The 27,440-nt window shown below is 38.7% G+C and overlaps 3 long non-coding RNA genes across 3 annotated transcripts; all 3 read left to right on the forward strand.

Annotated features, from left to right (window-relative positions):
- The first annotated feature begins 397 nt into the window (after positions 1–397).
- LOC310725315 lies at positions 398–8,394 on the forward strand. The gene is made up of 2 exons (XR_014533308.1): positions 398–505; positions 8,356–8,394. It is a non-coding gene; the product is annotated as an uncharacterized lncRNA (long non-coding RNA).
- A 6,595-nt stretch (positions 8,395–14,989) lies between these two features.
- LOC310725600 lies at positions 14,990–16,764 on the forward strand. Its single transcript, XR_014533444.1, has 4 exons — positions 14,990–15,052; positions 15,603–15,770; positions 16,068–16,458; positions 16,624–16,764. It is a non-coding gene; the product is annotated as an uncharacterized lncRNA (long non-coding RNA).
- A 928-nt stretch (positions 16,765–17,692) lies between these two features.
- LOC310725313 lies at positions 17,693–26,677 on the forward strand. The gene is made up of 3 exons (XR_014533306.1): positions 17,693–17,793; positions 21,884–21,904; positions 23,566–26,677. It is a non-coding gene; the product is annotated as an uncharacterized lncRNA (long non-coding RNA).
- Positions 26,678–27,440: the final 763 nt, after the last annotated feature.

Consider the following 27,440-nt stretch of genomic DNA (forward strand, 5'->3'; position numbering starts at 1 on the left):
TTAAAATAAGAATTATCCAAGTGTTATAAAGGAAAAAAAGGAAAAGGAAGAAAAATGTACAGAAACAAGACGATTTTAATGGGTAGACTAGTTATAAGTTATAAGCAAGATTAAAAAACAAAACAATAAAAAACTACATTAAATAAATAACAAAGTAAAAAAATATCTTTACAGAGATATTTTATAGTAAATATAAAATATATATTTTTGCAGTTGTTCATTCATCAGTAAACCCATAATGCAGCATACATTCAGTTTATGGCAGAAACAGTAATCATGACGCTGGAGAATTCATCTTCAAGGTTTTTCATTATTACATTCACACATGAATGTCCAAATTGTTCAATGTCCAAAAATATTTCTGAAACTACAAAAGCAGGTGTCAGATAGCAGATAGTGTTCAGGAGGTCATTTTGAGGTTGTGAAAATTCCACCGCTGATTATTTTGTAGATGCTCTCAGGGAGGAGAAAATGTGAGGAGCCAGTGGACCAGCACAAGACCTTAGTGTGTAGTTCATCTTTAATTACAGCTTGTGAAGGAAATTTTAAAACATACTGTTAGTGTTAAGATGGTTCTCACACTGGTTCAGACACACATGTTTCGTTTGGGCATGATGAAAATCTAACAAACACTATTAATTATTTTAATCTCATCTGGAACCTTACTTCAACAGGGTTTCTGTAACACACTTGGCTTTGTCTGATCCTATTTAAGAATTTGTAGCAGATGATGATCTAGTGTTGGTCTCTAAATTATTTTGGAAGTTTTCTTTTTCCTTCTCCAGTGTAGAAGAATAATTACTGAGATGATGATGATGATTAGAACTGCAACAACAAGTCCAATAAGTCCACTGATGACTGCATTCTGATTGCTGTGATCAAATCCTAGGTTTTCTGTAGGACAAAAAAAAATGTTTTAGAATTCTGTCTACTTTTATAATATTCATTTTTGTAACATTGTAATAAAGGTAAATTACTGTGGTGTACGCTTTAACAAATTCTCTGGGACAGGTGGACTTGAGAAACCCACCTGAGAATAGGTCAATGTTCCTCCTGATCTCCTGGACCAGATCTGGGTGCTAAAGGAGGACAAAGATGAAAAATGGTTAGTGGCCGGTTACCATGGTAACCAGTAAGGTCCTAACTAGCTAACCCTTATGCAGCTATATATCAAAGTTTGCATTGTTATCTGCTACTTTGAGCCTGAAGCTCTTCCTTTGGCTGCCCAGCTGAGTGCTGATGGAGAAGGTGTTTTCCCCCGCATCCTCTAGAGTGGTCCGGTCCAACTTGAGCGATGCGTTCCCCTTCTGCAGCTCCTGGTGGAACAGGCTGGTGCGGTTGGCGTATCTCGGGCTCTGGTACTGCGGCCGGTCTTGGTCTATTGTATTCAAGATAAAGTTTGACAACTGGACATGTTTTTTTTTTTATTTCTCCTGCTTAAACTGCCTCAGAGACTAAAACAGTACATTCCACAAGAAGTTAAGCAGACAAAAACAACAAAACTCCATAATGTCTAGAATGTCTAATGTCTAGAACACACACAAAGACACACCGACCTGTGTGATCTGACTTTCCTTGAAATAGTAAATTTAGTGAAATTGTAAATATATATTGCCTATGTGGCTGTTTAGGATTAGTAAATCTGTACAGAGTTTTTTCTATCACACACATGCTCAAACCCAATAACCAGAGACAGATGAAATGCATAAAGCTATCTCCAGGACAGCACAACTTAAGCTTTATCAAAGAATTTCCCTTCTTCACTACATACTTGTCTATGAACACTGTAAATATTTGAGAAAAGGAATACATTTCTCACGAATAAAATATCTATCTTGAACAGTGACTCATTTCCTGTTTTCCTGGGTTTTCTTTTACACATTTTAATCTGACCAAATAGGGAGTGTGAGGTTATATGTGGGTGTTTGTTCATACATAGGAAAAAGTAGACAGACTTATTCTGTCTACTCTGTGTGGTGTTAAAGAGTCTACAGCAGTCATACAATTATAAACTTCACAACTTCACTTCTTTCTTTAAATGTATGCAACATCACCTTTATACAGTGGGGCAAAAAAGTATATAGTCAGCCACCAATTGTGCAAGTTCTCCCACTTCAAAAGATGAGAGAGGCCTGTAATTTTCATCATAGGTACACTTCAACTATGAGAGACAAAATGAGAAAAACCCCCCCAGAAAAATCACATTGTCCATTTTTAAAAGAATTTATTTGCTAATTATGGTGGAAAATCAGTATTTGGTCACCTACAAAAAAGCAAGATGTCTGGCTTTCACAGACCTGTAACTTCTTCATTAAAAGGCTCCTCTGTCCTCCACTTGTTACCTGTAATAATGGCACCTGTTTGAACTCGTTATCAGTATAAAAGACACCTGTCCACAACCTCAAACTGTCAGACTCCAAACACCACTATGGCCAAAACCAAAGAGCTGTCAAAGGGCACCACAAACAAAATTGTAGACCTGCACCAGGGTGGGAAGACTGAATCTGCAATAGGTAAGCAGCTTGGTGTGAAGAAATCAACTGTGGGAGCAACTATTAGAAAATGGAAGACATACAAGACCACTGATAATCTCCCTCGATCTGGGGCTCCATGCAAGATCTCACCCCGTGGGGTCAAAATGATTACAAGAACGGTGAGCAAAAATCCCAGAACCACATAGGGGGAACAAAATGAATGACCTGCAGAGAGCTGGGACCAAAGTAACAAAGTCTACCATCAGTAACACACTACGCCGCCAGGGACTCAAATCCTGCTGTGCCAGACGTGTCCCAATGCATAAGCCAGTACATGTCCGGGCCCGTCTGAAGTTTGCTAGAGAGCATTTGAATGATCCAGAAAAGGATGGGGAGACTTTTATATTGTCAGATGAAACCAAAATATAACTTTTTGGAAAAAATGCAACTTTTCGTGTTTGGGGGAGAAAAAATGCTGAGTTGCATCCAAAGAACACCATACCTACTGTGAAGCATGGGGGAGGAAACATCATGCTTTGGGGCTATTTTCTGAAAGGGACCAGGACGACTGATCCATGTAAAGGAAAGAATGAATGGGGCCATGTATCGTGAGATTTTGAGTGAAAACCTCCTTCCATCAGCAAGGGCATTTAAGATGAAATGTGGCTGGGTCTTTCAGCATGACAATGATCCCAAACACACCGCCCGGGCAACGAAGGAGTGGCTTCGTAAGAAGCATTTTAAGGTGCTGGAGTGGCCTAGCCAGTCTCCATGTCTCAACCCCATAAAAAATCTTTAGAGGGAGTTGAAAATGTGTTGCCCAGCGACAGCCCCAAAACATCACTGCTCTAGAGGAGATCTGCATGGAGGAATGGGCCAAACTACCAGCAACAGTGTGTAAAAACCTTGTGGAGACTTACAGAAAACGTTTGATCTTTTGTCATTGCCAACAAAAGGTATATAACTGTCAGGGATCCACCTGCTACGCCCCCTTTGGTGGCTCTCTATGCCTCCGCTCTCCCTGGAGCTCCAGCCATAACTACGCACACCTGGAGCTCGTTGTCACTCATGCCTCCGCTCTCTCCGGAGCTCCAGGCATAACTATGCACACTTGAAGCTCATCATCACTCCACCCCGCTCCAACATAAACCCCTCTCTCACATTCACCCGCCGTTCGTTATTGTATGTGTTGGACTTTACGTGCGGTCTATGTTTTCGGGTTTCGGTTTTCACACAGGACTCTGTTATTCCGTTCCATTTGGACTCCATAATCCCGTCCCGGCTGCGCTTCTCCTCCCCGCGCATCTCGGGTCAGCTACGCTTCTCCCAATGCGCACCTCGGACTCTCTCAACCAAAGGACTGCTGTGTGCGTGTGTGAGTGTGTGTGCGTATATGTGTGTGTGAGTCGTACCGCCACCTGGCCACAAAAGGGACGTTGTGCTGCTTGGCCGCAAAAAGGACGTTGTACCGCTGCCTTGCCGCAAAGGGGACATCGTGCCGCCGCCTGGCCGCGAAAGGGACGTCGTGCCGCCACCTGGCCACGAAGGGAACGTCGTGCCGACGCCTGGCTGCAAAAGGGATGTCGAACAGCCGCCTGGTCGCAAGAGGGTCGTCACACCGCTGCCTGGCCGCAAGAAGGAGGTCATATCGCTTCCGACCGCCTATGAAGGTGGCATGGTAACCCACGGTTCCTCGGACAACCCCAGGTCGCTTCTAGAGCCATCCGGCAGTGATGTCACGATCCCAGATTCTTCTGAGGACGACACCACAACCCCAATCTCCTCTGATGGCGACGTCTCGCCTCTGAGCTCCTCTCTGTCCCAGAGCGTCCCTGAGAGCTCCACAAAGTCTTCGAGAGCTCCTCTCCGCTCCACAGAGTCTCCGAGAGCTCCTCTCTGCTCCACAGAGTCTCCGAGAGCTCCTCTCCGCTCCGGCATGTCCCGCCTCCATGCTCCTCCGATGGCGACATCTCGCCTACGAGCTCCTCTGATGGCGACGTCCCGCCTCCGAGCTCCTCCGATGGCGACATCTCGCCTCCGAGCTCCTCCGATGGCGACGTCTCGCCTTCAAACTCCTCCGATGCCGAAGTCTCACCTCCGGGCTCCTCCGTCGGCGACGTCTCGCCCCGGGCTCCTCCGTCGGCGACGTCTCGCCCCCGGGTTCCTCCGACGAAGACATCTCGCCTAAGAGCTCCTCCGAAGGCGGAGTCTCGCCTAAGAGCTCCTCCTATGAAGACGTCTCAGCCCCAAGTCTCCCAAAAAGCAAAGCCACACCTCCTAGACCATCTGAAGGCAAAGTCACGCCTCAGCGTTCCGCTCCAGACATTGTTTCACCTCCGGGTTTCTCTCCGGCCGACGTAACACCTCTGTGTCCCTTTCCGGGCGACGTCTCTCCTCCAGGTCCCTCGGAGGATGACAAAGCACTCCCAAGTTCCTCTGAAGGCGTCGTCACGGCTCACAGCCCTGGCGAAAGTGTCACTGACCGAGGAAGAGCACCACAGACGCATTATTTGCTTTGAGAATGTTGATGTAGAAATATAGAGAAGGTCAGAAGGAGTTGAATTGTGTGTTTGTGTGATTTAGATACTGGACTGGACTGGGATAAAAAATCGGACCTTTTTATTTTGGTCCAGACAGGCCCACTACATACGATCACAAATACTACACATCTTTGCACGCCCTTGAATATGTATACCAACTCCTATTCCATAAAATCACTAAAGTCATATAATAATAGGTAGGAAAGAATGAGTGTTGACACATTAAAACCTCTAAAAAGTGTAATGTATTAATACAGTAAAACTATAATCTGCACTGATTAATCCTAAAACTAGTTATGATATCCATCTTGTATGTACCCAACCTAAATTCTAATATTTGTTCCATGAAATTGTATTAATTTATTCCCAACAGTTTATTCTCTTCATTTCGTAGAGTTTCTTTTGGCTGCACTGCTTCTAGTATGTGTATGTGGATGTAGGATTTTTTTTGTTTAATCATATTTCAGCCTCTATCTGCTGCCATGTCAATCTAATCTGCCCAGGGCCTTCAAAGTGTGTACTGCTGGTCTTTTTTTACCATGGTCTCCTTAAGAAATAACACTGTTTCTTACACCAATCAATACACCAATTTTATATGTTATATATGATTTACATTTTTATTGTCTTAATCACTGATTTGCAGAGTAAGGCGGTAATTCAATGTAATTCAATTCAATTCTCATGAGGAATCCAGTGGCAACTTTGATGAAGGAAAAATTCCCTGAGATGGCATAAGGAAGAATCTTTGAGAGAAACCAGACTCAAGAGGAAACCCATCCTCATCTGGGTGGCACCGAATGCCCATTTATTACAGTTATTAACGTCAAGACAAGCTGAAGTGCAGAATCCAAAAGCTCTCTACTGGTTGTAGACACTTTTACATTTAATGTCATATTCAAATTTCCATACAAGTTTCATATCCTCAGTTTGCGAATGTAATTCGTTCCAGATAAGTAAACTTAAACCAAATCATACATATAACCAAGCGAATTTCCCCATAAGAAATAATGTAAATTCCAGGACCCAGAAATAATTCAGATAAAATAAATAATACAATACAATACAGTATATTTATACATTTATTTTACATTATTATACATTTGAAATGTGTTGTATTACTGTATATTGTAATAATAATAAACTAAAATTTAAAAAACAAAAACAATGTTACCCTGGAGGAGAGTCGGTGCTGGTGTGAGGGAGACGAGGCGGACTGAAGGATAAGGGTTAGTGCTGGGAAGGAGGGGAATCCCCTTACATCATTATTTTGTAAAGGCTTATACCGAGGTTGCTATTGATAAAACTGCAGCAATTCTCCCTGCCGCCATGCGACGGCGAGCGAGAGCCCAAGTACTGATTAAATAACACGTAAATAATATTGCCTAATCAAATCAAGCTACTGAGAATTCAATTAACATTTCACATCAAATAAATTGAAATATTTAGAAATGTGGACAGTTGCTTTGCGTTTCTGCTTCTGTTTAATCATCTAACATTGATCACACACACAAACACACACAGCATGCTGACCTCATTATAAATCACACCACTTGTTTTTTAACAAATGTTTAAATTTAGATGTTTAAACATTTTCTACCACATAGCTGTTCTTTAAATTCGGAATCCAATATTTTTGTTTTATTAATTTAAAGAGAGAGAATTAATAGAAAAACTAAAAGTGTTTATAGTGGTAAAGTGTTTATTAAAAAAAAATTAAACACATGGGGATCTGCTGTTAGAGGAAAATCATCAACTACAGGGTGACGGTAAAACTGCTTCATCTCACTCAGTAGTTCAATATCTCTCTCTCAAACACACACACAGATACACACACACACACACACACACACACACACACACACACACACACACACACACACACACACAGAAAAGTTTTCAGAAACTAATACTCTATGGTCATTAACATGTGAGTGTGTAAAGTTAATGTCCATTAATGTGTACTCTAATATGGCCAGTGTGTAATCATACTTTGTGTGTGTGTGTGGGTGTGTGTGTGTGTGTGTGTGTGTGTGTGTGTGTGTGTGTGTGTGTGTGTGTGTGTGTGTGTGTGTGTGTGTGTGTGTGTGTGAGAGAGATATATAAGATGTGGACACTGTTTCTCAGAGTGCCTTTACAGAAGCTAAATACGTTGATGTTTGGTGTAAATTCATTCTTTTACACAGATTTTATTCTGTAGACAATATTTATATTATTATAATAATATAATAATTAAAAGAGTATTCATATAATATTGCCCAGTAACTCACTAAAATCACTAATGTTCCAAACTGAAATTTTACAGATTTTGAGTTTTGAGGTAACAAACTGAACCAGTTCAGAAAGAAATATAAATCTATTGTAACAAAGAAAAATAATAACATTTTGAGGAAAAATGGTTTTCATATATTTATATTCTATACAACTAAAAGAATCTTATAACACTTGATGTATGATAAAAAAAAAATTATAAAAATGTAAAAAGAGACTAAAAACCTTTTTTGAACTTAAAGTGCATTTATTCAGGTCTCTCATCCAGCAAGAAACAATAGAACCAAGAAAATTCAAACAAAATGGAAATGAAGTAAGCAGCTTTTTACTCCAATTTGGAGTGCAAACATTTACAGATAAATATAATGAGAATGTTACTGTCAGAATGATTGAGGCTTCCACTTGTATCACATTAATAGAAATCAGTGCAGTTATTACAGAAACCCAAACAAACATCTGTGTGAACTTTTCTGTGTCAGCGGATTTAAACTTTTCCTGTTTTACAATACATTTGCTTCTATAAGTTTGTTATAAATTCCTGTTTCTTCTTGTAGCTGCGCAGTTTCCCACTTGAAACACTTAAAATAAGAATTATCCAAGTGTTATAAAGGAGAGAAAAATTTATAGAACCAGAGACCACTTTAATGGGTAGACTCTAATTATAAGTCATAAGTATGATTTAAAAAAAAAAAAAACAATAAAAATACTACAATAAATAAATAAATAAATAAAGCTTTACAGAGATATTTTATAGTAAATATAAAATATTAATTTTTGCAGTTATTCTTTCATCAGTAAACCCATAATGCAGCATACATTCAGTTTATGGCAGAAACAGTAATCATGACGCTGGAGAATTCATCTTCAAGGTTTTTCATTAATACATTCACACATGAATGTCCAAATTGTTCAATGTCCAAAAATATTTCTGAAACTACGAAAGCAGGTGTCAGATAGCAGATAGTGTTCAGGAGGTCATTTTGAGGCTGTGAAAATTCCACCACTGATTATTTTGTAGATGCTCTCAGGGAGGAGTAAATGTGAGAAGCCAGTGGACCAGCACAAGACCTTAGTTGTGTAGTTCATCTTTAATAACAGCTTGTAATGAAAAATTTAATAAATACTATTTATTATTGTAATCTCATCTGAAACCTTTCTTCAACAGGGTTTCTGTTACACACTCGGCTTTGTCTGTTCCTCTTTGAGAATTTGTAGCAGATGATGATTCACTGTTGGTCTCTAAATTATTTTGGGAGTTTTCATTTTTCCCTCTCTGGCGTAGAAGAATAATTACTGAAATGATGATGATGATGATGATGATTAGAACTGCAGCAGAAAGTCCAATAAATCCACTGATGACTGCATTCTGATTGCTGTGATCAAATCCTGGGTTTTCTGTAGAACAAAAAAAAAAGATTTTAGAATTCTGTCTACTTTTATAATATTCATTTTTTTACATTTGTAATAAAGGTAAATTACTGTGGTGTACGCTTTAACAAATTCTCTGGGACAGGTGAACTTGAGAAACCCACCTGAGAAAAGGTCAATGTTCCTCCTGATCTCCTGGCCCAGAGCTGGGTTCTTCATGATAAATATGATGGAGGAGTTGACACTGGCGGTCAGGTTAAGTTTACTGTTTACGCTGTACAGGTGTGTGTGTTGGTCCTGCCTCAGCTGTGTGTATGTGCTGTTTGTGACATCGCTGGCATTTCCGATCAGCCATTGCAGCGCAGGGGAGGGGTACCCACCCTCTGTCGTCATCAGCACCTCCACATGGCCATCATTCAGCATGAAGATGTGCAGTCGAGGCTCTGGGTAAAATGCTACAGGAGGACAAAGATAAAAAAAATGGTTAGTGACAGGTTACCATGGTTACCAGTAAGGAACTAACTAGTTAACCCTTATGCTGCTTTATATTAAAGTTTGCATTGTTACCTGCTACTTTGAGCCTGAAGCTCCTCCTTTGGCTGCCCAGCTGAGTGCTGATGGAGCAGGTGTACTCCCCCGCATCTTCTAGAGTGGTATGGTCCAGCCTGAGTGACGCGTTCCCCTTCTGCAGCTCCTGGTGGAACAGGCTGGTGCGATTGGCGTATCTCGGGCTCTGGTACTGCGGCTGGTCTTGGCTGTAGAAGAAGCTGTGGACCACCTCTAGCTGACGCTGCCATGTGATCACACTGCTGCCTGCATCCCATAAGCTGCCCACTGGGAACGTGCAGGGCAGAATCACTGACTCGCCGTAGACACCCATCTGTACACCAGTAGGTACGGAGATCTCAAACTCAGCTACAGAGAAAAAATAGAGGGGAAAAAGTTCATGTTAATAGTTCTTCATCAGTCATTGAGCAGTGATCTAACTGGAGAAAGGGTGTTTCTTCTGTCTATCTATCTATCTATCTATCTATCTATCTATCTATCTATCTATCTATCTATCTATCTATCTATCTATCTATCTATCTATCTATCTATCTATCTATCTGTCTGTCTGTCTGTCTGTCTGTCTGCCCCCCCCCCCCACACACACACACCCCCACACACACACACACACACACACACACACACACACACACACACACACACACACACAGTCATCTGCTCAGTAATCACCTGAAAGTCATAATGCTTACTCAATGTGACGTACAGTAAATAATATTGACATATCAGAATCAAGAATTCTACAACACATATGTGCTTACTGTGTTCTTTAACAGATCAATCAACACAACGTAAATATGTGATCTGTAAACCTACATGAGGTGATATAAAATGATTGGTCTGTTCGGTTACATTGAGAGCTCTGTTCAAAAACAGGCTTGTGTTTACAATTTTTACACAGTTGTTTTTATACAACACAAACACACACACACACACACACACACACACACAACATTTTAAAAGCATAAATATCATGAATAAACAAATGTGTATGTTTAAAGAGAATAACACTACAAATGAATGACATGCATCAAAGAATATATCATAGAGAACTATGGTGACAAAGCTCAATGAAAACACTCGTCGGTTTGAAAAGCCCAGTCTACCACCCACCACCCCCTCTGATCTGCACTTCACACATTCGCCTATCCCCCCTGTAACATCTCTTCCTGCCTCCCTCTCCATTCAACCTGCACAAGGTATGTGTAGAGGATGTGAAACGAGTCTTCAGAAGACAGACGACTAGGAAAGCTTCTGGCCCAGACGGTGTTTCACCTGCCTGCCTAAAAGTCTGTGCTGACCAACTGGCCCCCATCTTCACTCAGATCTTTAACAGATCACTGGAGCTGTGTGTAGTTTCCTACTGCTTCAAACACTCCACGATCATTCCAGTCCCCCCAAAAAAACCAAAAAACTGGTTTTAATGATTACAGACCTGTTGCTCTAACGTCTGTGATCATTAAGAGTAATTTGAAAGACTGGCCCTGGCCTACCTAAAGGACATCACTGGACCTCTGCTGGATCCCCTTCAGTTTGCCCACAGAGCAAACAGATCTGCGGATGATGCAGTCAACATGGGATTGCATTATATACTACAACATCTTGACAGGCCTGGGACCTACGCAAGGATCTTGTTTGTAGACTTAAGTTTGGCCTTTAATACCATCATTCCTGACCTTCTCTCAGCCAAACTGACCCAGATTTCCGTGCCCACTCCAATCTGTCTGTTGATCACCAACTTCCTGACAGACAAACAGCAGACAGTGAGGCTGGGCAAACTCACATCCAGGTCTCTCACTATCAGCACTGGTGCTCCCCAGGGTTGGGTTCTCTCACCACTACTCTTCTCACTGTACACAAATGACTGCACCTCTAAAAACCCCTCTGTCAAGCTCCTGAAGTTTGCGGACAACACTAAAGTTGCTGGCTTCATCCAGGATGGAGACGAGTCTGCTTACAGACAGGAGGTTAAAGAGCTGGCTGTCTGGTGCAACCACCACAACCTGGAGCGCAACACGTTCAAAACAGTGGAGATGATCGTGGACTTCGGAAGAAATCCCCCAGCACTCCCCCCACTCACCATCATTAAAAGCACTGTGACAACAGTGGAGTCATACAAGTTTCTGGTACCACCATCTCTCAGGACCTGAAGTGGGACAATAACATTGACTCCATTGCTAAAAAGGACCAGCAGAGGTTGTACTTCCTTCACCAACTAAGAAAATTCAACCTGCTACAGGAGCTGCTGAAACAATTCTACTCGGCCATCATTGAGTCTGTCCTGTGAAGATCTATAACTGTCTGGTTTGGTTTAGCTAACTAATTAGACATATTAGAGGCTACAGCAGATGGTCAGAACTGCTGAGAAGATTATTGGTGCCCCACTGCCCAATCTCCAAGATCTTTACTCATCCAAAGTGGGGAAAAGAGCTAAGAAAATCCAGGCACAAAATATATATTTTTTTTTAACCACATGCTATAATCAGCATGAACAAATAAAATATTTAAAACTACACATTGTCCATCATAACTAACACATTTGTACATAGAATCCAAATGTCTAAAATTTAAGTCTATTTGTAAACTGAACACATGTAAAAAAAAAACAGCTGTACATTTATTTAACATAATTTCTACTCTGTATATATTGCATTATTTAACTGTCTGGTTTACTATTCTGTTACATTATGTCTGTACTTCTCCTGCACTGGAAGTTCCTGACACCAAGTCAAATTCCTTGTGTGTGTAAGCATACATGGTAATAAAGCTATTTCTGATTCAGATTCTTTTTTGTTTGTGTCACAGCTCCAGAGTCACTGAATCTGTCACCGTGGGTTCTCCTGGTGTTTTCCGTGTTCATATGACGTATGATCACGTGCATATCTCGATATGACTCATGAAAACGTGTACAGTGTGATTCATACTAAATGGGGGGGGGCTTCAGTAGCCGCTGCTCTCTGAAATTCAGTAGAACTTGTGTTAATTGTGTCATTTCTGGTGTAGAAAATTAATCAACAATCTAATCTAACCAGTCAGAAGAGTACAGTGTTATTAGAGAATGATTTTCTCCCTGGCGCGTGTTTCCCCCGGCAGCTTTCAGGGGGTTTTACACAGTATCGATAGCGAAAATAGCGAAGTTTCACTATCATTGTAAATCCCATAATAACCTCCTGACACACACAGTCATCCGAGTAGAGATGAATACTGCAGTTTATCCCAAACATTCTCCATAAACAGTCCGTACACAACGAATCGGCTGCACCGCGTAAAAACGTAATAAGCCTCGGTTTTCAGGTTTTGGCTCACTGTCTTTGGGAGTCTTCATTCATCTCGGGTTAGACTTTACACTTTTGTTCACTACGAATCCATGTGTGTGACAATACAAATATAAATGTGTAATAAAAAGAGACTTACTGTAAGAAAAAACTCCATCCAGCACAAGAAGAAGGAACAGAAGAGTCGCTGCTGAAATCCTCCTTGATATTTTTCTCATCCCCTCCTTTAGCTGTCTGTGTATAAATGTAATAATCAGTATCTCTATGAGAAACAGACAAACTGCACTGCTCTGAGCTCCTCTACACACTCAGTGTTTGTGTGTGTGTGTGTGTGTGTGTGTGTCCTATATATATCAGTAGGCTCCGCTCCTTAAGGGCGTGTTTATGACGAAAACGTCTCGAACACACCCGAACTTTTTTCCATGGAAACCATTTAAACAGAAACTTCATGTAAATTGAAAGAGCTCATCCAGGAGGAGAAAACTCATGTTGCTCAAAACATCCGGTAGAAATATCATTACTCAATGTGATATAAAGGGGGCTTGATCACATTTAAACAGAAAGAGGACAGCAGAGATCTTATATATCTCTACATAACTTCGAAAGCAAGAAATGTATAAAGATTTAATTCATTATAATGAGTGTTTATCATTTACACTTTTTGTCCGATATGATTATATTAATGTTATAATTAATTAGTGTGTTTAGGGTTCATCCGGTTCATGGTGTGAATTACATTTAATAAAAGGACATGAATCATGAATTTTGGTTTCACTTTTATTTTTTTTTGTAAATTTCACTACTATTTCATGTTGTACTCTATATAAATGTGTAGGTGACAAATAAAATTTGATTTGAATTTACATGTTTGAATTATTAAGTAATCGATTAAGTGCCTTTTAATAAAGCATGTTTACTACAGAGTTCTCACAAAATGGCTGTACATAGTTCAAAGCATATAAATCTTATAATGAACCATTTATATAAACAGAAACACATATTCACATGTTTTCCACACTCTCATTATCATTTACAATCTGTGTTCCTGCTCTCTGGGAAGTGGAGGTGGAGATGTTTGCATTAACAGGTAGATGCAGTACAACCCACATTACAGTCAGTGGTTGATCCACCAAATTTCTGATTCTGTATTCTGTATTTCTGATGCCAATGACCTGTTTCTCGGTCTTCTAAAAGTGATAAAAAGTGTTAAAAAGACTGAACTAATCCATGTTCTTAAAGAAGACAGAGAGAGAAAGAGGGAAGGGAGGTTGCTAAAGGCATGAAAACATGAATTCAAAGCCTCAGCAAGCAAGCAGGTAAATCATCATAGAAGTTTGTCACACTTTAATTCTGGTAATTTTAATCAGTTTTCTTAGTTGATACTGGTAATCTATAACACATTTATAATATTTTATTAAACTCATATTAATAATAAGCCTATAAATAGTAAAAAAAAGTAATAAAAATGTTCTAAATGAGCTGATTATTATTATATAATATAGTACAGATTAGAAAGGTTTTGCTGTAAATAGTTAATAGTTAAATAATTGTCTATTGGAGCATCATTATGCTGCATCAGTGTTTGGGAATTTTAGTTCCAGGGAAGGGAATGTTACAGTGTACAGAGACATGATTTACAGCTGCCGTTTTCCTGTTTGTTTTAACAGTTTGGGAAAAAAACAAGACATGGTTGTGATGGTCAGGGGTGCACTAGCAACATCTGGCTATATAGTTTATATGACAAAACAGTTTGTTATTGTGTATTACAGTTTTAAAGTGTGGAGAAAACACAGTGGTCCGGCAATGTGGACTGTGCTAAGAAGATTGTTGGAATGATGAGGAAGTGAAATACGTCAGTGATGTAATGGAAATACCAACATGGTCGTTTTAGAGATACATGTTCCAACATGTCCTGATTGTATCTGAAACTATACTTGTCTACAATATTCTCTTTTAAGTGGAACAGGTGTTAATATAACTGAAATTTTATAATTGGTATGTAGCTGTGAATAAGTATCTCAGAGAAGTAAGGCAGAGGTCAAACCACACCTAATAAAAACCTTTTTTCTCAAATAAAGAATAAGAAAAAAACGTATTGGTCTGATGTGCTGAATGTTAAAGAAGCATATCTGATCTATAAAATCCACACTTTCTGGGTTTATACTTGAGAAATGAATAATACATTTAATTAGCATCTACTACTCTGCAGTCATGCTGTTTTAGCCTTTGTGTGATGAAAATGAATCAGGTGCCTTTCTATTCAATACACATACACTTTAAATAGAGGTGGTAGCTTAATGGTTAAGGATTAGTCTTTGGATCAAAAGGTCACAGGTTTGAATCCCACCACCACTGAGCTGCCACTGCACTGTAAAAAATCTAACTCGAAAAAAGTTTAAATTACTGTTTTTTTTTTTGTTGGCTCAGCAAATTTCTATGAAAAAGTCAGTACGTGACCTTTGCACAACCAAGATGTGAGTCAACGGTCACTTTTTTAAGCGGGAGAAACAACTTGAGAAGACAAGGCAGCACGTGGCGATAATAATCCAGAGGAATATATATGGTGAGTGATTTTATTTTGTTTTGTTGTACTTTACTTCTGAATTAGTTGATATTAGTTCGTTGGGAAAATAGAAACACCACTAGCAGCTAACTTTACTTTGTAAGTTATAAACATTACTAAATGTTTAAATTAGCTTTATTTTTTAATCATTTCAATGTTACGTGAAATATTTAAGTTTTTATCTTTTGTTGCGATGGATTTTGCTCCACAGTAATATTTTTGAAGTCGTGCACATTCTGTTGACTTCAGCCATATTAGGCTACATGGTTCTCCATCTGCTAATAACGTTACAGTACTGAAGGGCAGCTAAGAATTCTGATTAATTGCTACAACAGTAGTAAATTAGATTAATTGATAACGTTCTGAAGAGATAATGATTTTTGAAAATCTCTGTGCAGCAGTTGTCATACACTAAAAAATAAAAAGCATAAGTATAAATTCATTGTCTATTTCATTGTTCATTCATTTATTTGCTTTTTATGAAACTGATCATTCACTTTGTGTTCATCCCTAACCCTAACCCTGATCATTCACTTTTTTTCTTAAACAGATCTACCTTGAGAGCAAACTCTTTTCATGCAGTGTAGATACTGTAAATACAATTGTGCCAGTCAAAATCTGCTGCTGAGAGACTACAGGCTAAAGCAATGGCGCCCAGGCCGACGTGAACCATTGTTGTGCCTGTACCCTGAGTGTGTCTGCTCTTTCAAAACACCAGGTGGGTTGAAAACAATGGGAACCAGACAGTTTCTGGGTCCCATTGACTTCCATAGTATATATTTTTTCCTACTATGGAAGTCAGTGGTACCAAAAACTGTCTAGTTACTGACATTCTTCTAAATATCTTCCTTTCTGTTCAGCAGAAGAAAGAAATTCATACAGGTTTGAAACATGAGGGTGAGTATAATGACAGAATTTTCATTTTAAAGTGGAGTATCCCTTTAAGTCTCTTAAAACGATCTTTAAGGATTCATGCAGGAGTAAATCATAATTAAAATTATTTATCTCCCTCTAGACAACAGACATCCTATCACACAGAGACGCTACAGCTTTACGGGGTCTCCCCTTGTACCTCAGGGAGCACGATGCAATATCAAAGACTTGTCTGTTAAGTTTTTAGCTTTTGTTCATGTCATATTTTCATTGATCACTGTTATTTTATGAAATGTGTGGTTATATTTAATAAAGGTGCTGACAGTTTCCATGTGGCTTGTTTTCATCAAGTATTTACATCAGGTTAACATGTACTGTGCCTGTGGCAAGCAGTACGAGGCTGGGAGCCGTGAGAATGGTGCAAGGCCGGTGGCGTGATTGATAAGGCAATTCACCTGCATGCAGCACCGGTTTCGATTGTCTCACAGAAGAGCTTTGGATTGATAAAAGGAGGAGCGAGGTCACGAGGCTGGGTGCGTTTTTTTTTTTTTTTTTTTTTTTTTTTCCTCCCATGGTTCTTATCCTTGTCCTGCTTGTCACAGTGCCATGTTTCTTTTGCTAGAGTTTGAGCTTTGATTTATTTTTTTATATTTGTACATATGCACAACAATTTTTCATGAAATTTGTATAATTCTTAGGACAGTGATTTGGAGGAGACCTACACAAGAAGAGTGAAACTGTGCATCCTTGAAGTCATGGAGGACGATATCTCGCAGACAACAAAGACATGTCCAAACTTCAGCATCATTCTGGAGGAAACTGTGGTCATGCAGGACCTACCTGACTTTCCTACTTTCCAGAAAAATCTACTTAAGTACAGTAACGAAATATTTTTCATACTTTACTTCCCACCTCTGGTTCTGACACAGTCTGTTTAAGTTGATGCTGAAAATATATTTATTTAGTCAAGATTTTTGTCAGGAGGTGTTTCTGAGGATGAGGATGGGTTCCTCTTTGTGTCTGGTTCCTCTCAAGGATTTTTTGTTTTACTATTTCATAGAGTTTTTCATTGCCACTGCTGCCACTAGTTCACTCATTAGGGATAAACGTAGAAGCACTAAACTTAAAAATAAAATCAATTTATCTCTTCCAGTTGCTTTGGTGCAGTGCCATTATTAAAAGCTCCATACAAATAAAAGTGTACATTAGGGTTGCACAAGCCTTAGTGCCAGTCCCAAGCCCGGATAAATGGGGAGAGTCGTTAGGAAGGGCATCCAGCGTAAAAACGTGCCAAATCAAACATGCGGATGATCCGCTGTGGCGACCCCTAATGGGAGAGGCCGAAAGAAAGTTTAGATTAAATTACATTTATTTGGCGAAGATGTTTTAATGATAAATTTAACACTCTGGTAAGTCCCACAGATGTGTTTGAGAGTAATGTGGGTAAGTTTTGATATTTCCAGGTTTCTACTGTCTCCACTTTGCAGTAACCAGTAAACACATCTAATGTCATTGTTTATACTGATCAAATTAGAGGCATAAAAATATTTTATAAACAACCCTATTGTGTATTTAACAAGTGAATGATGTCATTCATGATAGCAAACCTTTTTTTTTGGGTTGTTATGGAATCTCTCTGTTGCTTTTTATAGAACAAACACTCCTTTCAAATATTATTGAAGCTCTGGGGATTCCCTAGCAACTGTTATGTTTTGTTTAGGCGTGTTCCTTTTTTTTTTTTTTTTTTTTTATGAGCAGAGCATGCGCATAAACTGGTTTCAGTGAAACAGGAAGTTACATTCCTGTCACGTTTATGAACAGTCGCAAAGACAAAAATAACGCCGATCCCCCTTCATCATGATGATCTGGTAAGATTTCTACTGTTTAACTGATACATCATGTAATTTAAAGGATTATTTTTGTGCTAAACTTTACAGTAACATATTTTAACACAGGCACCATTAAAATCCTTCCATTTCTGTAAGGGAAGTGCGATCTTAAAGTTTTAATACTTCTGATCGATAGCAGTGTATCAAGATGATCGATTCTGACATTTAAATATGGAATCATACCTGTTTTTTTTTTTTTAAAAGAAGTGAGTTTAATATGTATTTAATGCAAATAGGAACTATTTCTTTATTTGCTGTAGAAAGTCAGCATTCTGTCACTCTGTCTTACATCTTGGGATCACTCCGAGATATGTTCCTTTTGAGAGAGTATTTTTCAAAAGCAGGAAAACCGATCACTTTAAGAAGAAACAGGCTCAATGTGAACATTCCCATTTTTCCTCACAAAAAGAAAAGAAAAGTAGTTTGTTTGAATAATAATCTATTATTTAATTTATGAATATATTTTTTAATAAATGTAGCAAAAAGGAAGTCCAGTCTATTCAACATAGTAATATTAATAATTATAGGCCTTCAGAAATACCGGTATTGGTGTCGACATCTGTATTGATGATACTGGTATTGAAGGTACTTGGTATCAGATTGAACAGTAAATAAGTGGTATGGCCCCCTCATCCCTTATTTCCTGTACATATTTTATTGCTCCTGTAAGGTTACAGGTGAAGGCTGTTGCGCATGCGCATCATGAACGACTCTCAGTTGAAGTTGAAGTTTATTTCAATAGCACATTTTACAATAGACAATAGACAATTATGTGCATTTACATTTACATTTGCGGCATTTAGCAGACGCCCTTATCCAGAGCGATGTACAAAAGTGCTTTGAGTCTCTAGTAATGAATAAATCTACACTGGTACGCAAGATTACAAACTTAATATAAATATAACTCTTGAATTCTACAAGCTTGGAAGTGCTAATTTAAGTATTTCAGGAAGAGGTAAGTCTTCAGTCGTCGCTTGAAGATAGTCAGGGACTCCGCTATACGGACATCTAGGGGAAGTTCATTCCACCACCTCGGTGCCAGAACAGAGAAGAGCCTTGAAGTGTACTTACCTCTCATTCTGAGAGAAGGAGGTACCAGTCGAGCAGTGCTGGAGGATCTCAGACAGCGCGGTGCAGTGCGAGATGTGATGAGGTCACTGAGGTAAGATGGTACTGGTCCATTTTTGGCCTTGTAGGCAAGCATCAGTGTTTTGAATCTGATATGTGCAGCTACTGGAAGCCAGTGAAGGGAGCGCAGCAGTGGGGTGGTGTGGGAGAACTTGGGCTGATTGAACACAAGTCGTGCAGCTGCATTTTGGATCATTTGCAGTGGACGAATAGCGTTCAGGGGAAGACCTGCCAGCAGAGAGTTGCAGTAGTCAAGTCTTGAAATGACAAGAGACTGAACAACACCTGGGCAGCCTGTATGGACAGAAATGGCCGAATCCTTCGGATGTTAGAGAGAAGAAATCGACAAGAACGAGCAACATCAGCGACATGTGGGAAGAAGGACAGTAGTCCATAGTTACCCCAAGGTTACGAGCAGTGGCCGAAGGGGAGAGCAGAGAGTCATGAAGTGTTATTTGGAGATCTTGTCCTGGAGATGAAGCACCTGGATTGACCAGCAGTTCTGTTTTGCTGGGGTTGAGTTTTAGTTAGTGAGCACTTATCCATAAAGATATGTCTGTCAAGCATGCTGATATCCGAGCGGAAGCTGTGGTATCTGATAGAGGGAAAGAAAAGATTAGTTGAGTGTCATCTGCATAGCAGTGATAAGAAAACCCATGTTTGCATTTATCCCCGATGAGTAAGCCTTGGGTGACTGTAGCAAGAAAAAAACTCACTTAACATCCTCATCTGGGTGATATCATGAGTGTGATCATAAAAACAATGCAAAACACTAAAGAGTAACACTAAAAGTAATGTTCTTTCTATAGTCTTATACAGTCAGTTGGAGTTGTGGAACCAGGAGCTCCTGAGCAAAAAATAGTTCAACATCTGAGATCATTATAGATTCAACACTGTAGATGTAGTATTTTATTTTATGGGTAGCGGTTAAGAGGTTGTTTATCCTCAAAGTTCAATGTACAAAATATTCATGAAGTGGGGTCCAAATGGCACTCAAATGGTTTGTGATTCCACCTCAAAGATTTTGGACCACCTCATAAAAATTTTGGACCTTCAAAAAGAAGATACTGACCCTGCAAACATCACAAACCATTTGAGATGTACCACTGCCAGATGGTTATCAGGTGTAGGTAAAGTCAATCACGCATTAATACATTCCAGGACGTGCATAACAAAGGTGGCAAAGGTAAAGAGGTGGTAAATGTACACAGATCCTTCACTCAAGTTCATCCAGAACATTAGTGTATTTTCTTTTCACGTGCATCACTGTGGTACTTCATCCCACACAAGCTCCGCTTTGCATAACTTCCAGGATACAGTTTTCTTTGTTGCGTTAAATATAAAATGTTAATATAAAACAAATCTCATAATCGATTTTATAGATCATTACAATTACACATTGCTAATAATAACAGAAACTATTTACTGTTTAACATTTTGACATTTTTACAGTTTACCTATTTCTTTTACAAAAAAAATGTTTTATTTGGTACCAAGTCATAAATATCTTGATAACCTCATCTTCTATGATTTGCAATTGCACATTTTTCTAAGAACGTGCATATTTTGTACAAGTTGTTAGCACTTTTAGAAGTCCGGTAGTGGCTCCTATATGCAATAATCACCACTTCCTCCCCTCCTTCACAGATTCTACATTCGCTTTCTGGGAGAAGAAGGATCCAAAATGCTTTAAATACTTTTTTTTATTAATAACGTTTTTATTACCTTCTCCGACTTATCTTGGACATTCAGCTTACCTTCTTCTCAACTTTTTCGTTTATCGAAGATATATACCAACGTTCCCGGCATATTTGAAAAATGTAAACTTTCACCCTGTGACCTCAGTCATATGTTTGCACTCTGTCCCAAACTTTAGACGTTTTGGAACTCCTTCTTTAAAATTGTCTTTGAATTTCTAATTAGATATCTGCCCTTCAATTGCCATTTTTGGTGTTTCATCTCAGTGTCAAACTCTAACCCATAATCAAGGTAGTGTTGTTGCATTTGCGTATTTGCGTGCTCAGCATAGAATATTGTTATCTTGGTCCACCCCACAATCTCCTTCTAAATCAATATCGCTTAAAGATTTAATTTTCTTCATAAAACTTGAAAAAAATCTAATCTACTATCAGAGGCAGGAGAGAATTTTTTTTTTTTTTTAAATGGCAACAATTTATTACCTACTTTAATGATGTACATACCCTGGAGGTAGATTGAGGGGAGGTATAATTCTATTTTTTATTTAATTTAATTATTATTTAATGTATTTATTTTTTTTTCTTCATATGTCCCTTTGTTCTGGTTTGGGATTATTCGGTTGGGTGGGATGGTATTGTTATAAAATGTGCAATTTTGCAATAAAGATTTTTGGACAAAAAAAAGGACCGATAGCAAATCATTACTGAAAGAAATACAAAAGCAAATGACCAAATTACAAATTTAGCGGATCAACCAATGACTGCAATGTAGATTGTATTGCTGTTTATGCAACAACCTTCTGTCACCTCCACAGATTGAGTAATTCTGATTGTGAGTAAACACATGAGAAACATGGAGAACTTCAGCCTCTGAGGGCTGAGGGACAGTAGCTCTAACCACCGGGCCACCCCCCTGTTCCCGGCCTTGCACACATTAATCAGTGTGTTTATGGTTACTTGGGTTTATTGTGTGGATTACTTTTAATAAAAAGGCATGACTCAGGTGATGGGAGATTTATTATACTCTGTCTCAGAGTAGGAAAAAGGAAAGTACTTTAAATTCAAAAAGGTATCTGAGATATCTGAACTCTGTTAGAGAGGAGTTTTTTAGATTTCATTTTTTAAAATTTCTCTTTCTTTATTGTACATTTTGCAATGCCTTAAACACAGTGCAACACTTGAATTGAATTAAATTGAACTGGAGATGTTTTGATAATGAATTTAAACTCTGGTAATTTCCACAGATGTGCTTGTGATTAATGTGGGTAAGTTTTGACATTTACATGCTTTTATGGTTCCCCTTGCTGTAACCAGTACACACTATTTTATATCTAAACACACTGTAAAAAAAAAACTGAACTGCTTTGTTTTTTATTATTTTATTTTTGTTTTTTTGTTACAAAATTTGCTTGGGAATCCCTGTGCTACTTTTAATAGAACGAACACTCCTTTAAAAATATGATTAAAGTTTGTGAAATTCCCTAGCAACTGTTGTTGTTTTGGGTAGGCATGTTTTTTTAAGAGCAGAGCATGGAGAGTTGTGTAAAATCGATGCAGTTTGTGTAAAACTAAAGACGATCATGATAATCAGGTAAATTTAGATAGTTTAATTGTTTCATTGTGTAATTAAAATAAGTTTTTTTGCTAGTGGTGATGTCAAAAAGGTTGATCACATTATATCATTCTAAAGAATTAAGAATTCACTCAGACACCTGTAAATTACAACCAGGTGATACCTGAAACTATTCAAATTGGGTTAAGAACTGTCCATCGCATTGTTAAGAACTGGAAGGATAGTGGGGAACCATCATCTTCGAGGAAGAAATCGTAAAAAACAACAACAACTGTAGAACTTACAACTATGTTTAATAGTGAAAGTAAGAGCATTTCAGGATGCACAATGCGAAGGGATTGGAACTAAACAGCTGTGTAGCCTTAAAAAAAAAACACTTATCAGTGAGGCTATTCTGAAAAAAATAAAGGATTAATTTGCTAGGGAGCATTATTGGGCAGTAACGCGTTACCGGTAAAGTACCTAAAATAAAGTAACTTCGTTACCGTTACCATATGGTGCGTTACCCGTTACTTTTTTAAATGAATTAATTTTGGCTGAAGTGTAGACTACAGCCTAACTTGCTTACAGCAGCGTCGCATTGTAGGATTGGTGGATGAACCACTGTAAACAGGAAGAAGACGCGCTGTGGGCGTGTCTCCGTATATTCAGTTCTGTGCGGCAGTAATGGCGAGTCGAGGCGAGAGCAAGACGAGTTTCTCAAAGTGGAAATAGGCTCATTATTTCACTTTAGTTGAGTATAAAGACAAAAACTGTCAAATGTAAGCTGTGTCTTTCTGGTTCGAAGCTCGTATCTACTGCGATAAACAGCAACTCCAATCTGTTGAAGCTCCTCCAGAATCTCCATGCCTCGACGGAACTAGAAGCTAGAAGCTAGCCCGGTGTTCTACATTGTTGATAGTTTTCATACTTCAGCTGTGAAAGGAAAATTTTTAAGAGCTCAACACAACAGCAGAAGCCACTTTAGTTTTTGATTGTGAATATATTATTCAGCTTTTGTTATTTATTTCAGAAATCCTTGTGATATATTCAGTTTGTGCTGGTCTGACTTAAATAAAATAGTGTTTAAAAATTACTTTGTGTTCAAGTCAGTTTTGTGTTTGTAGACCATAACGCATAAAAGGGCATTAATGGGAACATTAAAGAAGGTTCTTTAAAAAAAAAGTAACCAAAAAGTTACTTTTAACAGTAATGCATGACTTTTTCGTGTAAGTAATCAACAAAGTAACTAAGTTACTTTTTGAATGAAGTAACGAGTAACTGTAACTAGTTACTACTTTTAGTAACTAGCACAACACTGCTAGGGAGCATAGAGATTGGACTCTGGAGCAATGGTAGAAGGTCCTGTTCCAGAGTGATGGGCTAATCACGGTAAGAAGAAGGTGGATGAACTAATGCACCCATCATGCCTAGTACCTACCTACCGTAGGAGCCTGTGGGGGCAGTGCTATGATCTGGGGTTGCTGCAGTTAGTCTGGTCTAAATTAAGCAACGTTATTTGCCCAAAGAATGAGGTCAGCTGACTACCTGAATATACTGAATGACCAGGTTATTCCATCAATTGATTTTTTCTTTCCTGATGGCAGGGCATATTCCAAGATGACAATGCCAGAATTCATCGGGCTGAAAATGTGAAAGAGTGGGTCAGGGAGCAGGAGACATCATTTTCACTCATGAATTGGCCACTACAGAAACCAGACCTTGACCCCATGGAGAATCTTTGAAATGTGCTGGAGAATACTTTGGCCAGTGTTCCGACTCTCACATCATCAATATAAGATCTTGGTAAAAAAAATTACCGCAACTCTGGACAGGAATAAATGTTGTGACATTGCAGAAGTTTAACAAAACGATGCCACGGCGAATGCATGCCGTAATCAAAGGTAAAGGCGTGATTTTTTTGAAAGGGCAGTGTATTAATACAAAATAATTTCAAATTTAGTTACCTTATAAATGTATCCAGGCTGAACATCCACCATATAGAACACAAGCAGAGAAATGTGATGATGATCGGGTGATCAGGAATGTCTCTGTTCTCAGTCATGATAACATCGCTGACTCACTGTGTCTCATCCACTTTACCCCCAGACTCCCTGTTGCCTTCGGTCTTGCTTGTTGTTAGCTATGTCTGTGGTGTATGAAAGCCAGAAAATTATGCACCAGTGGTAGATTGAAAAAGCCGCACAATGACAGGAAATAGGAAAACATGGATAATGTCAATAAATAAATAAAAAATATTAGTTTTGAGCCTGGGTGAAAATGTAATAAATAGAAAGTACAGATATTTGTGTAAAAAATTAATGCGTAAAAGTAAGAAGTTGTTAAAAAAACAAAAAAACCCAGAAAAGACTACTTAAGTACAGAAACTAAGTATTTGTACTTCATTACGCTCGAGAACTCTCGGGAGCTCTGTCAGGAATCTCAAGGGACACAATGCACAGCCAGATTATTCTATCAGGAAACATGCGGGTGACTGGGTAAGTAAGAATCCAAATGCAGGATGTTACAGGAAGTAAGGAAAATACAGGCTTTAATAAAGAAACACATTGAGCAATGGTGCAAGGAAAAAACAAAGTACAATAAACAGTCCAGGGTCAAAAACACAGGCAAACAGGACGATGCAGGGAAGACAAACACCAAATACAAAAAACTGTCCAAAAGAGCCAGCAAACAGAACAATGAAGACAGGGCAGAAACACGAACCAAAAACAGTCCAGAGGTCAAAACCAAAACATAGCAAAACAAGGGTCAGGAACAGGAAAAGGAGCAGGAACAGGAACACAAGCGCGAGCGGGGTGGCAAGAATAATCCTCAGGGACTTTGGAAGCCGGTGATGGAATCGGGCCTTGAGATAAAGTCTTGTGTGTCCTTAAAAAACGGCAAGATGGCCACTAAACCGGAAGTGTGCACCGTGTGCCTGGAAGATCCTGACATGTATGGAATTTTTTAAATATTAAGCAATAAAATGGCTGTTTAAAACAGTGTTTGACATTCACAATGACAACATTTAATCTGCTCATTCACAGCACTTGGGGATTTCTGCATTTCACCCCTTTGTAAAGTCCAACCTACTTGCGGCGTAAGTCCCTTCCACTTGGAGGTCTCTGAGCTGCAGCGATACATACTTGGAAAAGTTTGGTACGAAAACAGCCACTGTTCATTAAATGATGAGACTGCACATTATATTGAACTCTCTCAGCGAACAGTATGTTGTTGTGATGTGGAGAAACAAATAATTGAACTGTACGAATATAAACAAATATAAAATATTCATTTACATATTTGAGCAATTGCGCCCTCTAGGATGAGAGATACTACAAACACGCAGAGGTAACCATCCATATAAGACAGAAACAACCTCTTTTGTACAGTCTGAAATGGTGACCAGTGGTCGATTTAAAGGATATCGATGGTTACATCTGCGTGTTTGTAGTATCTTCAGTATTAACCACACTACATCCAGTTTGTGGGTGGCAGTTAACATTTTACTTGGGTACTGTACATTCACACTAACAGACATTAGTATTCTCTTCTTCAACTACAACTTGAATCAAGAACACAAAAACAGTGTAACTCAAATGACACCTAATGGTTGCTTCAGGATACTACATCCTCAACTTCTACTTCTAACTAACAACATATCTTCATTCATTCTTACATTGGTGTCTAATATTGACCTTTTTCCCCACTTACTTTAACTATTAGCACAAAATCAAAAGTACATACCAAAACACCAGCAAAACTATATAAAAATCAACATAGTTTTTCAAACGTGTCACCAATCCAGATCAAACTCTCAGCTGCACAGCAAGTTTGTAATTAGTCCACATGTCTGTTTACTATTTGTCTATGACCTATAACAGTCTTGTATCAAAATACAGCAGGAATTTATTTAGGTCCACTGCTGTAGTTCCTCACGTGCACAGAATCTCCTACTTAAAATGTTTTATGTTTGCAAGGATAAACTTCCATCCACTTTGAATGAGTATCAACCCAGAATTAGAAACATTCTTCCTAACAAAGGTCCTGCATAGTCTAAATGAAGTCTTTCCCAGGCCGAGCTAGGCCACTCCCAGGGGTGCAAAGGAGCTCAAACAGGTGCCTTTTTGGAGCTTTGACATACTGTATCTCCTATTTAATCACCACTCTCTCCACATCTTGAGCCATTTCTGGCCACTACATGTATGACCGGGCCTGTCTCTTCTTTCTGGACATGCTGGAATGAGTCTGATGTAACTGTTTTAATAATGCAGGTTGACCTCGTAAAGGTATGATGACTCTAGCACCTCAAGTCACACAACCATCCTTTGTATGCCGAAAATCACAGCTAAGCTTTCTTTGTCCAACTGTGAATAAAAAAAAGCAGGCATTAATGTTCTTGACATGAACCCAAGAAGTTTTTCTACACTTTCTTTTAGGATTTATTCTCGTGCTGCTGCGTCTTTATTCTCATAATATTAGATTTTTTTTTACGTGGCACTAAAACACCGTCGAAGATTTGACAGATTTGTTCAGAGATTTGGAAATATTTTTATTTAGATGCATTAGTCTTGAACCCTTACTGCTGGCTGGTTTTCTGTGTATTAGCACTGGTGTGGGATTGTGTGAATGTAAAAGTCTTCTACACGTTGCAGTGGTCTGAGAATACAAAAATAACTTTTGGATAAGTTAAATAACTTTTATTTTATTTTAGTTATTTTATTTAATTAAACATAACAAATTATTATTTTTTTATTTCACAAGGTTATAAAAACAAATATGCTCTTGAAAATCATAAAAACTGAACTTTTAACACAATCAGTACTCAGGTTGGAATAAAAATCTGCAGATAATATACAATGTGCACATATATATTAGAAGTCAGTATTTAAGTCAGTAATTATCACTTTCACAGAGCAGCCTCCAAAAGTAGAACAATCATGTCCTCGATGATTTGTCCTTGGGAGTAGCACTCTTATTTTAGTGTCTCCTGATAAAAAAAATTTGTGACTCTCTGGAGTATGTTCCCATGCTCTACTTGAATTTACAATTTGTGCATTAAGTGCTGAAGATGTCTATTCTGTTGTGAAGAACTACAGCACAGTGGGCTTGTGGAAGTCTCTCAGAGTCTCAAGCAGCGCCCCAAAGTTAGCAAATGTGGGTGTGAGTGTGTGTAAGCACTGTGTCGTATCCTGGTTCTTCTATACAGTGGAAGTGTGCTGTGTTTCTGCATCTGTAGTTGACTGTAA

This window comes from Silurus aristotelis, assembly GCF_946808225.1.
Source record: "Silurus aristotelis genome assembly, chromosome: 4".
In the NCBI taxonomy this organism is placed as follows: Eukaryota; Metazoa; Chordata; class Actinopteri; order Siluriformes; family Siluridae; genus Silurus; species Silurus aristotelis.